Below are 14866 nucleotides of genomic sequence, written 5' to 3' on the forward strand. Positions count from 1 at the left end.
GTATTTGATGGAATAATGTATACAAATAGCTTACCACAGTTTTGGGAAAATAATAATTTCTTCATTAGTATGAAGTTTTGCCTATATTATAACAATTTCCTGAACCAGTTTATGGCGCTGACATCAGTAACCTGTAGATAAAGAAAGAAAAATACATGCTAGATTTTTTTTTTTACAATAGTGGGTAGGAGGAATTTTCAAAAGGATTTTGAGTTGAAATTATTTCTTACTTTTTATAGACCTACACACTCATTTGATACTTTTTTATATTACAGTATTAAAAATCTTTGTTATCATAGGGCTTTACACTTTAACCATTTTAAGCCCTAAATCATAGGGATTCCAGCTACAGTATGAAAGACAGAACTTTAAGATGATTGTAAAAATTCACATGGTGCTTAACTTCAGGAGCTAGATTTTTTAATATTTTATAGTGTATTTTCTTAAAAAATTTAATATAACTTTAATATATCTTCTTGGCCAGACCAAATCAACAGTTGATTAAAAAGGTATTGGTCAGGGAACTAACCTGTCCAATGGAAAAAGCAAAGGTTTTGTTTATTGTGACATGGTTTTTCATAATACACTTTGTATTTATTGCCCACTGCAATATTCAGATTCTTGAGTTAGATATTACTTAATTTTAGAAATAATAATGGAAATTTCTTGGTAAATTTGTGGCAGATGTTTTGCACACACTGAATTTTAAGAAAGTTAATAGATTGAAATCCTTACTTCATGTTGAGATTATTTTCAATCATTTTTATTTTGATAATGAGAACTTAAGCAGTTTGCAAAAGCAAATTTTCCATAGTCATTATTTTTTCATTAACCACTTAATTTCTGTTTGCTTTTCCTATGCCTATTACTGAGAACATGAATAAAAATTTGCTATTAAAATAAACCAGGTGCACATGCATTTCAATTCTTTGCTATTTTACATTACAGCAGGCAAGTAGTTAAGCATTTAACAAAAGAAATAAAAGAAATTGTAAATATTGTTTGCAAACTGTAATGAGCTTGCAATGAAATATCTAGCTAAATACAACATTCCAATTATCTCTAAAATTATGTTGGTGTGTTATTATCCTTGAAAGTGATATTCAAAAACAGTGCAAAGACATCTCTGTGATATCGGTCGAAATTCAGCCCCGATATTTCACGTAGGTTCTTATCTATTTTCCCTAAGCGTCAGCTGGTCTGAGAAATAAAGGGAAAGAGTACAAAAGAGAGAAATTTTAAAGCTGGGTGTCCGGGGGAGACATCACATGTCGGCAGGTTCTGTGATGCGCCCTGAGCTGTAAAACCAGCAAGTTTTTATTAGTGATTTCAAAAGGGGAGGGAGTGTACAAATAGGGTGTGGATCACAGAGATCACATGCTTCACAAGGTAATAAGATATCATAAGGTAAATTGAGGCAGGGCAAGATCACAGGACCACAGGACAGGGCGAAATTAAAATTGCTAATGAAGTTTCGGGCACCCATTGTCATTGATAACATCTTATCAGGAGACAGCGTTTGAGAGCAGACAACCGGTCTGACCAAAATTTATTAGGTGGGAATTTCCTCGTCCTAATAAGCCTGGGAGTGCTAAGGGAGACTGGGGCTTATTTCATCCCTACAGCTGTGACTGTAAAAGACAGCCGCCCCCAAAGTGGCCATTTTAGAGGCCTACCCTCAGGGATGCATTCTCTTTCTCAGGGTTGTTCCTTGCTGAGAAAAAGAATTCAGCGATATTTCTCCCATTTGCTTTTGAAAGAAGAGAAATATGGCTCTGTTCCACCTGGCTCACCGGCAGTCAGAGTTTAAGGTTATCTCTCTTGTTCCCTTATCATTGCTGTTATCCTGTTCTTTTTTCAAGGTGCCCAGATTTCATATTGTTCAAACACACATGCTCTACAAACAATTTGTGCAGTTAACGCAATCATCACAGGGTCCTGAGGCGACATACATCCTCCTCAGTTTACAAAGATGATGGGATTAAGAGATTAAAGTAAAGACAGGCATAGGAAATCACAAGGGTATTGACTGGGGAAGTGATAAGTGTCCATGAAATCTTCACAATTTATGTTCAGAGATTGCAGTAAAGACAGGCATAAGAAATTATAAAAGTATTAATTTGGGGAACTAATAAATGTCCATGAAATCTTCACAATTTATGTTCTTCTGCCATGGCTTCAGCCAGTTCCTCCGTTCGGGGTCCCTGACTTCCCACAACACTGTGATTCCACATGTGAACCTAAACTGGCTGGTGTCTATGTATGCAGTCTGTACTTACACTGTGCTATGAGGCCAGCTACTGGACCATGGCCAGCAGATCTCTTAGAACTGCACTGCATGCATGACATCTGTTCTTACTAATTAATTCACCTTGCAACATTCACATTAGTTGGGAAGCTTGGCAACAGGACCTGTTATTGCTGTTTATTATCAACTTTATAAAACATGAAAAAACAAACACAGCCTAAGACAACTGTCATATTCCTAGCAATCATCTCCAAATATTACATAGAATACCAACTTTATATAAATATCAGAAATGAAATGGTAGGGTTGTATACTAGACTCCTGATTCCTCTCCCTGTTATCAACCTTGATTTATTATTTTGTTATTATTCTATTCATATTTAATAAAAATATTTAATGAAAGTATTAAATATTTTATATTTACCATATAGGCCTTAGAAGTACAAATATGAAGGTCATTATTCTTTGACTAGCAGAGAAGAAAATATAAATACATTTCCATTAATTTAACAAATGCTTATTAAACATTTATTATCTGACAGAATCTATTCTAGGCACTGAAGTGAACAGTGACCAAGATCAACAAAAATTTCTATTCAAGGAACTTTGGTTTTAGTAAGAAGGGACAAGAAACAAAACATATAAGTAATTTATGTAATACGTCAGAAGGTGGTATGTTCTATGAAGACTTTTTTATCAAGGAAGGTAGAAAGGTAAAATTTGTAAACAGAATATTCAAAGAAATCATTTTTGACAAGGTTATATTTGGACAAAGAATTAAAAGAAGTACAAGGAAAAAGCTATGCATATATCTGAAGGGAGAGTCCAGATAAATGAAACCGCAAGTTATAGCCCCTGAGCCACAGAAATGTCAGAGAGCAAGGAACCAATGGAGCTGGTATAAAAATAGTAATAGATTATATTGGAAAAGCAACAGGATGTAGAGAGGAAGGTCACTGTTAGCCATTGGACAGACTATACCCCTGGCTCTGAGTGTGATGGTATATTATTCTGCTTGAGCTACCATAACAGAATACCAAAGACTGAGTGACTTAACTAAAGATAGTTATTTTTATAGGACTTCATGATCAAGGTGCTATTAGGGATGGTTTCTGGTGGTATCTTTCTTCCTGACTCATATATAGCCACATTCTGGTTGTGTCCTCACATGGCCATTTTTCGGTGTGTATGCAGAAAGAAAGAGAGCTCTGATGTCTCTGCCTCTTACTATAAGGACATCAGTCATATTAGATTAGGGGCCAACCAAGATGACCTCATTTAACGTTAGTTACCTCCTTAAAGACCCTGTCTACAAACCCTTAAACTCACATTGGAGGTTAGGATTTCAACATATAAATTTGGGGGAACACAATTTGGCCTATAAAATTCTCACCTCTGCCCCATTTCCCCAAATTCATGTCCTCACTTACAATACATTCACCACATGCTAAGAGCACCAAAAGTCTTAACCCATTTTGGCATAAATTTCAAGTCCAAAGTCTCATCTAAATATCATCTAAATAGAATATAGGTGAGTCAAGAGGTATGCCTCTTCCTGAGGCAAAGTTCCTTGCCAGCTATGAACCTGTGAAACAAGACTTGTTATGTGTGTTAAAATTACAACAGTGGATTAGGAATAAGATAAACATTCCCATTCCAAGAGAGAGAAATCAGAAAGAAGAAAGACATGATGAGTCCCAAGCCATTCTAAAACCTATCAAGGCATTTTATTAGATCTTAAGGCTTAAGAATACTCCTCTTTGGCCAGATGCTCTGCTCTCCAGGCCCAATAAGGCAGCAGCATCACCTCCATAGCCTTAAGCATTATCCTGCCCCCATGACTCTTTAAGGGGCAGTTTGGCTACTGAAATCTAGGAGATGGCCCCACCCTCTCTGAGAAGTAAATAATCTGCCTTCCTGGGCATGCATGCTCTGGGTCTATGGTGCAAGTGGGAGCTCTGATGATGTCTGAATTACCTTCAAGGTCATACTTTCTTTTTTTGTAGGATAAAGCAGATCACATATGAATAGCTCTATTTTCCTGTGCTGGCCGCTGGAGACATAGCTGATTAAATCCATGGGCAATCTCTTTGTGGAGTACTTGTTCAGCCATACCTTTGTTGTCCCTTCCAGAACACACTTTCTCATTTTTTTGCAGTATGTATAAACTGATAATTCTCTAAATCTTTAAGTTGTTTTTTTTTCCGTTAATAATTTCTTCTTCTCTTTATTTCTCTCCTTTCTCATTTTATCATAAGCAGTAAGGAAAACCCAAGCTGCACCTTCAACACTTGGCTTAGAAATCTTTTCAGCTAAATATCTAAGTTTATTATTTTTAAGCTCTACCTTCCACAGATCACTAGAACACAATTCAGCCAAGTATTTGCCACTTCATAGCATGAACAGTTTTTCTTTCAGTCTCTGATAACATGTTCCTCATTTTCAGCTGAGACCCTACCAGAGCATCTTTAGTGTTCATATTTCTAACATTATGGTAACGATATGTATGTTCTCTAAAACAATAATAGCTTGCACTACTGTCTTCCTCTTTTCTTTCAGAACCCTCATCAGTATCACCTTTAATGTCCTTATTTCTGCTAACAACAGAATGCAGTACATAACAGATAAGAAACTATTGGAATGTTTGGGCAAAATGCAATGCAATCTGATTGATTTTATTAGAATTACTATGACTTCTGTGTTGAGAACTGATTGCCTGGGACATGGACAATAGCAGATGAAGTTAGGAGGCTCTAAAGTTAGAGGCAAATAGATTTTCTGATAATATATGTGGAGTGAGAGAATAAGAGGGAAACCAAGGGTGATTTCAAGGATTTTGGTTTGAGCAAATTGGAAAAACTAGTTATGATTAACTGAGATAAGAAAGGCTGGCATGATAGATAGTTTGAGTGGAAATAACAAGAGTTTTCATTAGACATGTTGAGATATGTACTAGACAACCATGTGAAGATACTGAACAGAGAATTGTACATCTAATCTTGAACCCAAGGGAAAGAAATGAGGGAGATCTGTGTCTACAATTCAGGGAAGAGTTCTTGACTTTTTAGTTAGTATTTCAAACCGTAAAATGTGATGGACTCACTAAAGCAGTAATGTAAATAAAAGGAGCTCCAACAATCTATGCTTGAGATGCTCTAACATCAGGAGACTAGTGAGATAGGAGGAAAAAACCATCAGAGCTGACTGGCAAAGAGAGGCCAGTAAAGGTTAGTAGAAAACCAGTAGAGTGTGATGTCCAGAAAAGCAGAGAAAATGTTTCAAGGGGAACAAAGTGATCAATTATTCTAAACGTTGAGTAATATACTAAGTAAGATGAGAGCTGAGAACCTGTCACTGGGTTAAGTAATGTGCATCATTGTAGGGTGGTAGGAAAGAAGGTAGTTGCAGGGAAGTAGTAGTGGTGAAAGTGTAATTAGAAAGAAATCAAGAGAAAATTATGATGACTACAAACGCTATTTTGAGGCATTTTATTGTAAAATGAGGCAGTAAACAGAAAAGATTGCTCAAGAGGTTTTTTGTTGTTTTTCTGTTTCTGTTTATTTTTTCTTAAAGATTGAGGAACTATAACACATGCTATGGGAATGATCTAATTAAGGTAAAACACTGGATGATGTGGGAGAGAATGGGAGGATTAGTGAAATGAAGCCCTCGAGTAGTTAAAGTGAATGGACTTAGTGCTCAAGTGGAGGGATGAGGCTGGATGGGAACACAGTCCTCTCTTAACAAAGAAGGCAAAGCATAAGCGCACAGAGGCTACCATGTGGAAAGAAAGCAAATAATTTTGATTGAAAGTGGAATATGAGGACATGAATGGTATGTTACAGGGATAAGGAAAAGGGATAGGGAGAGGGACAAACTAGGATTTTTGAGCACCTACAGTATGTCAGGAATTTTGCAAATAATAAACTTAAGAACTAAAACCATACAAACCCTAGAGGAAAACTTAGGCAATACCATTCAGGACATAGGCATGGGCAAAGACTTCGTGATCGAAACACCAATAGCAGTGGCAACAAAAGCCAAAATTGACAAATGGGAGCTAATTAAACTAAAGAGCTTCTGTACAGCAAAAGAAACTATCATCAGAGTGAACAGACAACCTAAAGAATGGGAAAAAAATTTTGCAATCTATCCATCTGACAAAGGGCTAATATCCAGAATCTGCAGAGAACTTAAACAAATTTACAAGAAAAAAACAAACAATCCCATCAAAAAGTGGGCAAAGGATATGAACAGACACTTCTCAAAAGAAGACATTTATGCAGCCAACAAACATATGAAAAAAGCTCATCATCACTGGTCGTTAGAGAAATGCAAATCAAAACCACAATGGGGTACCATCTCACGCCAATTACAATGGCGATCATTAAAAAGTCAGGAAACAGCCGGGTGCAGTGGCTCACACATGTAATCCCAGCACTTTGGGAAGCCAAGGTAGGCAGATCACGAGGTCAGGAGATCGAGACCATTCTGGCTAATACAGTGAAACCCCATCTCTACTAAAAATACAAAAAATTAGCCAGGCATGGTGGCATGCTCCTGTAGTCCCAGCTACTCAGGAGGCTGAGGCAAGAGAATCGCTTGAACCCAGGACGCGGAGGTTGCAGTGAGCCAAGATCGTGCCTCTGCACTCCAGCCTGGGTGACACAGCCAGACTCCATCTCAAAAAAAAAAAAGTCAGGAGACAACAGATGCTGGAGAGGATGTGGAGAAATAAGAACACTTTTATACTGTTGGTGGGAGTGTAAGTTATTTCAACCGTTGTGGAAGGCAGTGTGGCAATTTCTCAAGGATCTAGAACCAGAAATACCATTTGATCCAGCAATCCCATTACTGGGTATATACCCAAAGGATTATAAATCATTCACCAAAAAGACACATGCTCACCTATGTTTACTGTAACACTGTTCACACTAGCAAAGGCTTGGAACCAACCCAAATGCCCAACAATGTTAGACTGGATAAAGAAAATGTGGCACGTATACACCATGAAATACTATTTAGCCATAAAAAAGAATGAGTTCATGTCCTTTGCAGGAACATGGATGAAGCTGGAAACCATCATTCTCAGCAAACTAATACAGGAACAGAAAACCAAACACCGTGTGGTCTCCCTCATAAGTGGGAGTTGAACAATGAGAATACATGGACACAGGGAGGTGAATATCACACACTGGGGCCTGTCAGGGGGTGGAGTGCTAGGGGAGGGATAGCATTAGTAGAACTACCTAATGTAGATGATGGGTTGATGGGTGCAGCAAACCACCATGGCACATGTATACCTATGTAATAAACCTGCATGTTCTGCACATGTATCCCAGAACTTAGTATAATAATAAAAAAAACACACCATTCAATACAAGATCTTTTCCCCTACCCTCAAAAGGCTCAAGGCTCACAGTCTAATAAGGCAGATAAGTGAGGATATAATTTTAATAATGCAGAGTGATAACTGTCTTAATATAGTACCTTCGGCTACTTATATAAACTGTTTACACCCCAGTCTTTGAATGCATTCATAGGTGCACTCACAAAATAGGGGATTAAAGGGATTATTGGGGTAAGGTATCAACACTCTTACTCAGCTCTGTGAGGAGCTAAGGTTTCTCCAGGCAATATGTTTCTCCTCAATCCAAGATTTGTCTTATAAAGCTCTACTGTTTTTGTTTTCTGCCTGTATAGCCTTGGAGGAAAAAAAATATTAGGTTTCAGACTCAGAGCAGCTCAGTTTGAATCCTAGATCTCTAGTTAACAATTAAGTGATCTGAGCAAGTTAATGAATTAGCCTTAGTCGCCCCATCAGCAAAATAGGAGTGAAAATGTTTCGCATAAATATTGTGAAGATGTAATTCTTTAATATGCATAAGTACTTAGAATAGTTCTTGGTACACAGTGAAGATATAATTAATGCTAGTTATTATTTATCCTGTTCTTTTATTACATGCAATTGTAATTTTTATTTTCACCTAATGTCTTAGCTTTGTCATCTTTCTTTTTTATATACTTTCTTTGCTTACTCTTTAGTCATTTTTTTATATTTAACCTCTGTATCTTTTATTTCTCAGTTAAGAGGTTATTCACCATGAACTTTCTCCTGAAGACTTTTTCTGTATTTTTTTCAGTTGCTGTTTTTCTTTAGGCTAAATGTAGGGACTCTCTGCTCCACCGAGTCTGATATTACTCTCTAAATGGTCTGGATCAGTGATACTCTTGAAAAGCCAGTCATAGCTTCAGGGGGCTGGCTTCTCTACAGCACGTTCTCTCACCTGGCTGTGCTCTGTTTATCTTGTATGAGGAGAGAGTATCCGGTCTGGAAGGGTAAGAATATTTGGCTCTTTGTGTCCTTTAATATCTGCCATCTATTGGCCAACGTTAAAGAATCATAAATGTTTTCAATGGCAAGGAATGATACCTATGACAAAAACATACAGATTTTATACTTGAGTACCTTCTGCAACTAGATACTACAGTGATACAGGTTAAACAATATAAACTCTGTTTTTTCTAAAGATATTCGATAAAAATGATCTGCACAAATAGAAAATTTATGACTAAGTTAATGGTGCAGTCTACCTAACCACGGAAGAGGAGTCAGTGCTCAGAGAATGTTATTTAGAAGGAAACAAAGACAACTAAATAAATTAATGTATAATGTATACATTATTCAGAGCCATTCTGAAACTTAAAAAAACAGGAAAGACTGCTTAAGCTCTTCAATCCAACAGCATTTAATGTTAGTTCTATAAAGCCTACATTTATCAAATACATAATTTATGTCAGGTAATGTTCTATTTCTGTACATTTATTATCTTATACATTCTCCTCTAAATCACTATAATGTATTTTCTCTAATTATCCAAATTTTACAGAAGGAAATAGAGGATCATAAAATTTAAGTCACTTGTTCAATGTTAAACAAATAGTAAGCACCAGAGTTTCAAGGCAGCCTAACTCCAAATTCTGTGGCCTTAGATTTCATATTGGACATTTTCATTTTGAATCTTCTTACCATGACTCAATAGCTTAGATCCTTGTGAGCAAGTGGCATGTTTAATATACTAAATACAAGATTTAGTGAAAAACAGTATTGGGTTGAGACCCAGTCTTGCCGCTTATGATCAGTTTGGTCTCAGATTTTTCTTCTCTTAGAATTAGGTTAATAATTCCTAATTCATAGCATGACTGTGTGGTACTGCGAGGCACATTACTAAATGAGGTAATGGATATAAAGTATGTAGCACAGTGTTTCACACATATTAAGTATTCGAGAAATATTTCCTGCTCTCCTTTGGCATTCCCATCTGTCTTTCTGCAAGCAATACTAGCTTGTCTGAAGTCCTTCTCCTCTTTAATGATACAAATCCTGTCTCTCACCATCTGCAAATATTTAATGAGTTTCAATTATGTAAATATGTGCTGTAAAAATGACCAACCCATTGTCCCTACCGTTAAGCCCCTAGTAATCTTTATCAGGCCCCTATATAAAACCTACAACTTTTAAAAAGTCTTTCTGAGCACTCCAGGCCAAATCGCTTCTCTCAACTCCTCCAGAAGTGAATTTGTGTCCCCTTATTTGGTACTAAGCAATTTACTTACTTCTTTTGTGATGTCTTTTTGTACATCTATACCCCTGGCTCTCTAAAGAGATTGTAAAGAAGTATGACTCCTGCCTTAAGGGAGCATAATACCGGTAGATGATAGGCATTTGCAAACTTTCTGATGGATAAAATTAAAAAGGAGTTTTTGCTGCAGAATTCACTTTGAAAAATTATTTCACTTAATTGTATGTCATTCTTCACTGTGACAAAACAAAACAAAACAAAACAAAACAAAACAAAAACCTTGGTCACCACAGGCTATGCCGCATCCAGCTCGCTTGAGCCTTTCTTGTAGCTTTTGATCTCGCTCCATTTTTCTAGATTATTTGAATTTGGTGAAAATGCACAAAATCAAAACCTGTTTCTTGATTATTTTTTCTAAAGAGAGAAATGACTTTGTCTATCACTACCTCCAAAATTACACACACACAAAACCTAGTTGATGATAGTGCTGCACATTAACAGAGTATCTTTTTCTCAAACACACCTTGTACTCTTCCAGCCCAGGTATGTAAATAGGACTCATTTTGCACAGGCTGAAACATGACCCAGGCTCTGTAGTGCCTCCTGAGATGGGAGTGGAAAGTACACACAGAGGGCTTCTGTATGCTTGGAAGGAAAACTGTATGAATATGTGTGGTGGTAGAGAGGTCAGGAGATTGGATGAGAATTCAGGTCAACTGAATGTTAAAAATTAGAATATAGAACTATGTTAATATCCAGTTAGGAGAGCAACATTAGCATCAGCATTGCTGCAAAAGCTAGATTTTAATGACCATAAGGTTGACTAATCTGTGACCTACATGTACACCCAGAAATGCACCACTTCTCTGGGACCAAATGAGGCCTTTGAAATGATCCCCAAAGTTCAGCCTGGTCTAAATTGTAGAAGCTCTGTATTTCACAGTATATTTTAAACAAAACACTGCTCCCTTCCTAAAGGATTGGACTTTTAGTTTCTAAATAATAATTTACAAAATTGACATATATTTTCATAAATGGTATCATAATTTCATACTGCACAATTCTTTCCCAACTGGCTTTTTGCACTCAGCATTTTATTTTTCAGAATAGTTCATATTGATACACAGGGACCCAGTTAACTCATTTTGTCTGCAGTTGAAGATTATATTATACAACCTAACATTTTATAAACACATGGTCAATTAGGATTTGTTCAGATTTTTGCTTTTGGAAACTGTATAATCTTTCATGTATTTCCTTGTGCATATATGAGATTTTCTCTAGTACAGAGATTCCATGGATAAACAATGAAATGGATCATTTGGGAAGTTCTTGAGTATAGATGGCAATTCAAGTTTTTCAGGAGTGGGGCCCATGAATTGATATATTTTGAGAACATCTCAGATGGTCCTAATGTGCATTCAATATTGAGAACCACTGCTTTAGTCCAGGGCAATGCTTCTCAAACTTTAATGTAGATATAAATTATCTACAGATCTTGTTAAGTTGCAGCTTTTTATTTAGTTAATCTGGGAGTATCTGTATTTGTAAAAAGCTCCCAGGTGATTCAGGACTACACTTTCAAATCTCTACAATTTCATTTCTAAGTATTTCCTCTAGGGCATTCAAATACTTAGAAATGAAATTGTAGTGATATATGTGTATCTTCAGTTTTATTTGCTGTTTTCAAATTATTTGCAGATTTATATTGTTTTCAGCAGTGTATGATTTTTCATTTTCTCATCAACTTGGTATTACCTAATTTTTTAAGTGTCACCAATATTATGAATTTCAAGTTGTGACATTTTAATTTAAATTTTTCTGCCTAAAAGTGAAGGTGCACTTCTTGTCAAGTAATTCAAATAATTGGCCATTAAAGTTTCCCCTTTTTAAAATTGTGCATTCATATTCTTTATCCATTTTTCTATTAGTAGACCTTTTTTAACATTTTGACTTGTTGAAATTATTTATATATTCAGAATACTAATCTTTTGCTTGTTTGTTTAAATTCTCTGGGAATGCTTCCTGCAATGTGGCTTTATTTAAATCAGTTTATGGTATCTCACATATACCAAAGTTTACCTGCTTACATTTAAGATAGTCACATTTACCAATCTTTTTCATCTGGCTTGTGTTTTACATCTTACTCTTTTTCCAACTTCAATGCTATAAAGTAATTCTATATTATTAAAATATTTTAAAATTTTGATTTTAATATTTGGACTTTTAATCTATGCATAACTTATTTATGTACATGGCATGAGGTCCAAATTCATTTGTATTGTTTTTTTTTCCCCACAGGGTAGCCAATTGCCTAGCACCATTGATTGAATCTTTCTACACTGATTTGTAATACTCCGCTATCCTATTCAAAACCTGTGTGTGTCTGTTCTGTGAGTGCTGTGAGTTTTGTGTGTGCCAGTTTTATTCTAGGCTGTATTTTTTCCTGGCGTTTTATAATTAGCATTGAGAATTTGAAAGGATAAGTTATTCTCTTTTATTTTTCTTAGTTAGGATTGTTCTTGGCTACTCTTGGTCCTTTACTCTTCAATATGAGTGATAGGATGAATTTTTTAATTCTGTAAATAAAATGGAATTTAATGTAATTATGTCACATTTATAGATTTAAGGGGGGGAAGAGTTAACATATTTTCTGTAATCCAGTTGAATTATCTTATCAATTCCAATAGTATGTATCTTCTCTTGAATGTTCTACAAAGACAAGTTATCTATTAGCAATGACTTGTTTGCACCTTTGCTTTTAATACTTATCCTTTTAACTTATTTCTAAATCGTATTGAACTGATTAGGAACTCTACTATAATGTGAAACAGAAAAAGTGGGTTTCCTTACCTTGTTTCAGTTTTAATGAAATATGCCTCACATTGCACAATTACAGATAATGAGCATTGTGAATTTTGTTGTATCTTTTTAGTCACATTTTGAAAGAAACTATCCCTAGATTGCAACTTTTTGTTATAAATTATAGTATTTTTATATAATGCTTTTTCTATATCTATTGACATGATTTTATATATATATACATATCCTTAAATCTGTATTGATGTATTAAATTTATAAGCTGTTAAATAATTTCCTCATTCCTAACATAAGAACACTTGCTTAGGCAAAATTTTTATATATGTTACTCGATTCACTTGATGAATCCAGTGTTGCAATTAAAAATTTTCTGTGTTTATAAGTGAAATTGCTTTTCTTGTACAGTCCTTGCCTATATTTAATGTCACATTATGTCAGTTTCATGAAATGAATTGGCAATATTTTCCTCGTTTTATTTTTGTTAAATTTTGTATCTTGAATCTTCTCTTGAGTAGGCTATATAGCATGAAAATTAGTTCTTTAAATATTGGTAGATATCTTTTATAAAACTGTGTAGGCCTGTTATTTATTTGTTGCTAATAGACCATCCCAGGCCGGGTGTGGTGGCTCAAGCCTGTAATCCCAGCACTTTGGGAGGCCGAGGCAGGCAGATCACAAGGTCAGGAGTTCAAGACCAGCGTGGCCAATATTGTGAAACCCCTGTCTCTACTAAAAATACAAAAAAATATATATATATATATTATATAATATATATATGTATATATATATGTATATATATTATATATATGTGTATATATATGTATATATATATTATATATCTATGTATATATATATGTGTATATATATATTATATATATATAATATATATATGTATATATATGTTAGCCGGGTGTGGTGGCGGGTGCCTGTTTTCCCAGCTACTCAGGAGCCTGAGGTAGAAGAATCGCTTGAACCTGGGAGGTGGAGGTTTCAGTGAGCCAAGATCGTGCCACTGCACTCCAGCCTGGGCGACAGAGCGAGACTCCATCTAAAAAAAAAAAAAAAAAGAACATCCCAATCAATGGTTCCTACAGGCAGCCCATATTCTCTAGAGACTAGTTCTATTCTACTTTGCATTTATGCCATCTTCAATATGTGATTTCCAATTTCTAAGGAAACAGCAAGGAGGATCACTCCTGGGAGGTTTATGTGAGCCAATCCTGGAAAGAGCACACATCACTTCTCCTCACATTCCATTGCTTAAAACTCAAGCATAAGTAACTTTATCTGGGAATCATAATTTAGTTGTGTGCCAAGAAGAGGAAAATGAACTTGGTAATCAATTAGCTGCCTTGCAACACCTAGAAAGTAATAAGATATTTCTCTACTACAAAAGAAAAGTTCTTTTTTCTTCTATAAATTTTGTTATAGCCCCCTTTCAAAAAGTACCTTATAGTAGCAAGCATACAGCTTAGTTCCTGAAGGTACCATTTGAGTGTTACAGCTTCCAGCCTGATGGAAACAGTTTGATATTAAAATCCTAGCACAGTATTGCCAACTCCCTATCAAAAGCACCACGTTATATACATAAAAAACCTTCTCATCAGCTGGTGACTCTGCTGCCATTTGGTACATTTTATTTTTCAATAAAATAACTGACTAGAAAAAAATCAACCATAGTCACTGTTGTTTTTGCAATATGTTGGAAAGGCAGGTGGTCATCCTATCTCTGGAAATGAAAAACAATACAGAGATAAATGTGGGAAAAAAAGAGGAAGTGTGGAAGAAAGTGTGTGGGTTTAGCTGTTTGGTGAAACAGGATGAGAAGGGCTCTTACGTTACTCATCAACTGAGAAACATATTTCCATCTATTTATACTAACACATCAATCTGGATGCATACACTGTGACTTCTATAAATGCAAACTCACAAAAATTTGCTTAGGTATAAACACTTGATAGGATATTCATATCACAGGGGGAGAAACCAACATACAACCAGCCATGGAGTTTTCAAATAGCAAACAGTAGTCTCTTTTTTCCCTCCCACAAAGATATTAATCAAACGTTCTTTCCGTTCCAAGAATTAAACAAAATCTTATTTGGGCCTGCGAAACTTCAGGCCCTCAGAAGGAATACACTAGCCATTTACAACATGTTTGTTTTTGCGTCCATTATTTTAGCAATGTTTTAACTCAAAGTCCTCTATAATTTAT

General features: G+C 35.5%; 1 protein-coding gene and 1 long non-coding RNA gene across 2 annotated transcripts in view; both read left to right on the forward strand.

Moving 5' to 3' along the window:
• NEGR1 (neuronal growth regulator 1) overlaps positions 1 to 14866 on the forward strand; it is an 874525-nt gene that overhangs the window by 469178 nt on the left and 390481 nt on the right. The gene's annotated exons all lie outside the window — the stretch shown is intronic.
• LOC115930847 (uncharacterized) lies at positions 8387 to 12437 on the forward strand. The gene is made up of 2 exons (XR_004067449.3): positions 8387 to 8587; positions 12133 to 12437. It is a non-coding gene; the product is annotated as an uncharacterized lncRNA (long non-coding RNA).

The sequence above is a fragment of the Gorilla gorilla genome, chromosome 1 (genome assembly GCF_029281585.2).
Source record: "Gorilla gorilla gorilla isolate KB3781 chromosome 1, NHGRI_mGorGor1-v2.1_pri, whole genome shotgun sequence".
Taxonomy (NCBI): domain Eukaryota; kingdom Metazoa; phylum Chordata; class Mammalia; order Primates; family Hominidae; genus Gorilla; species Gorilla gorilla.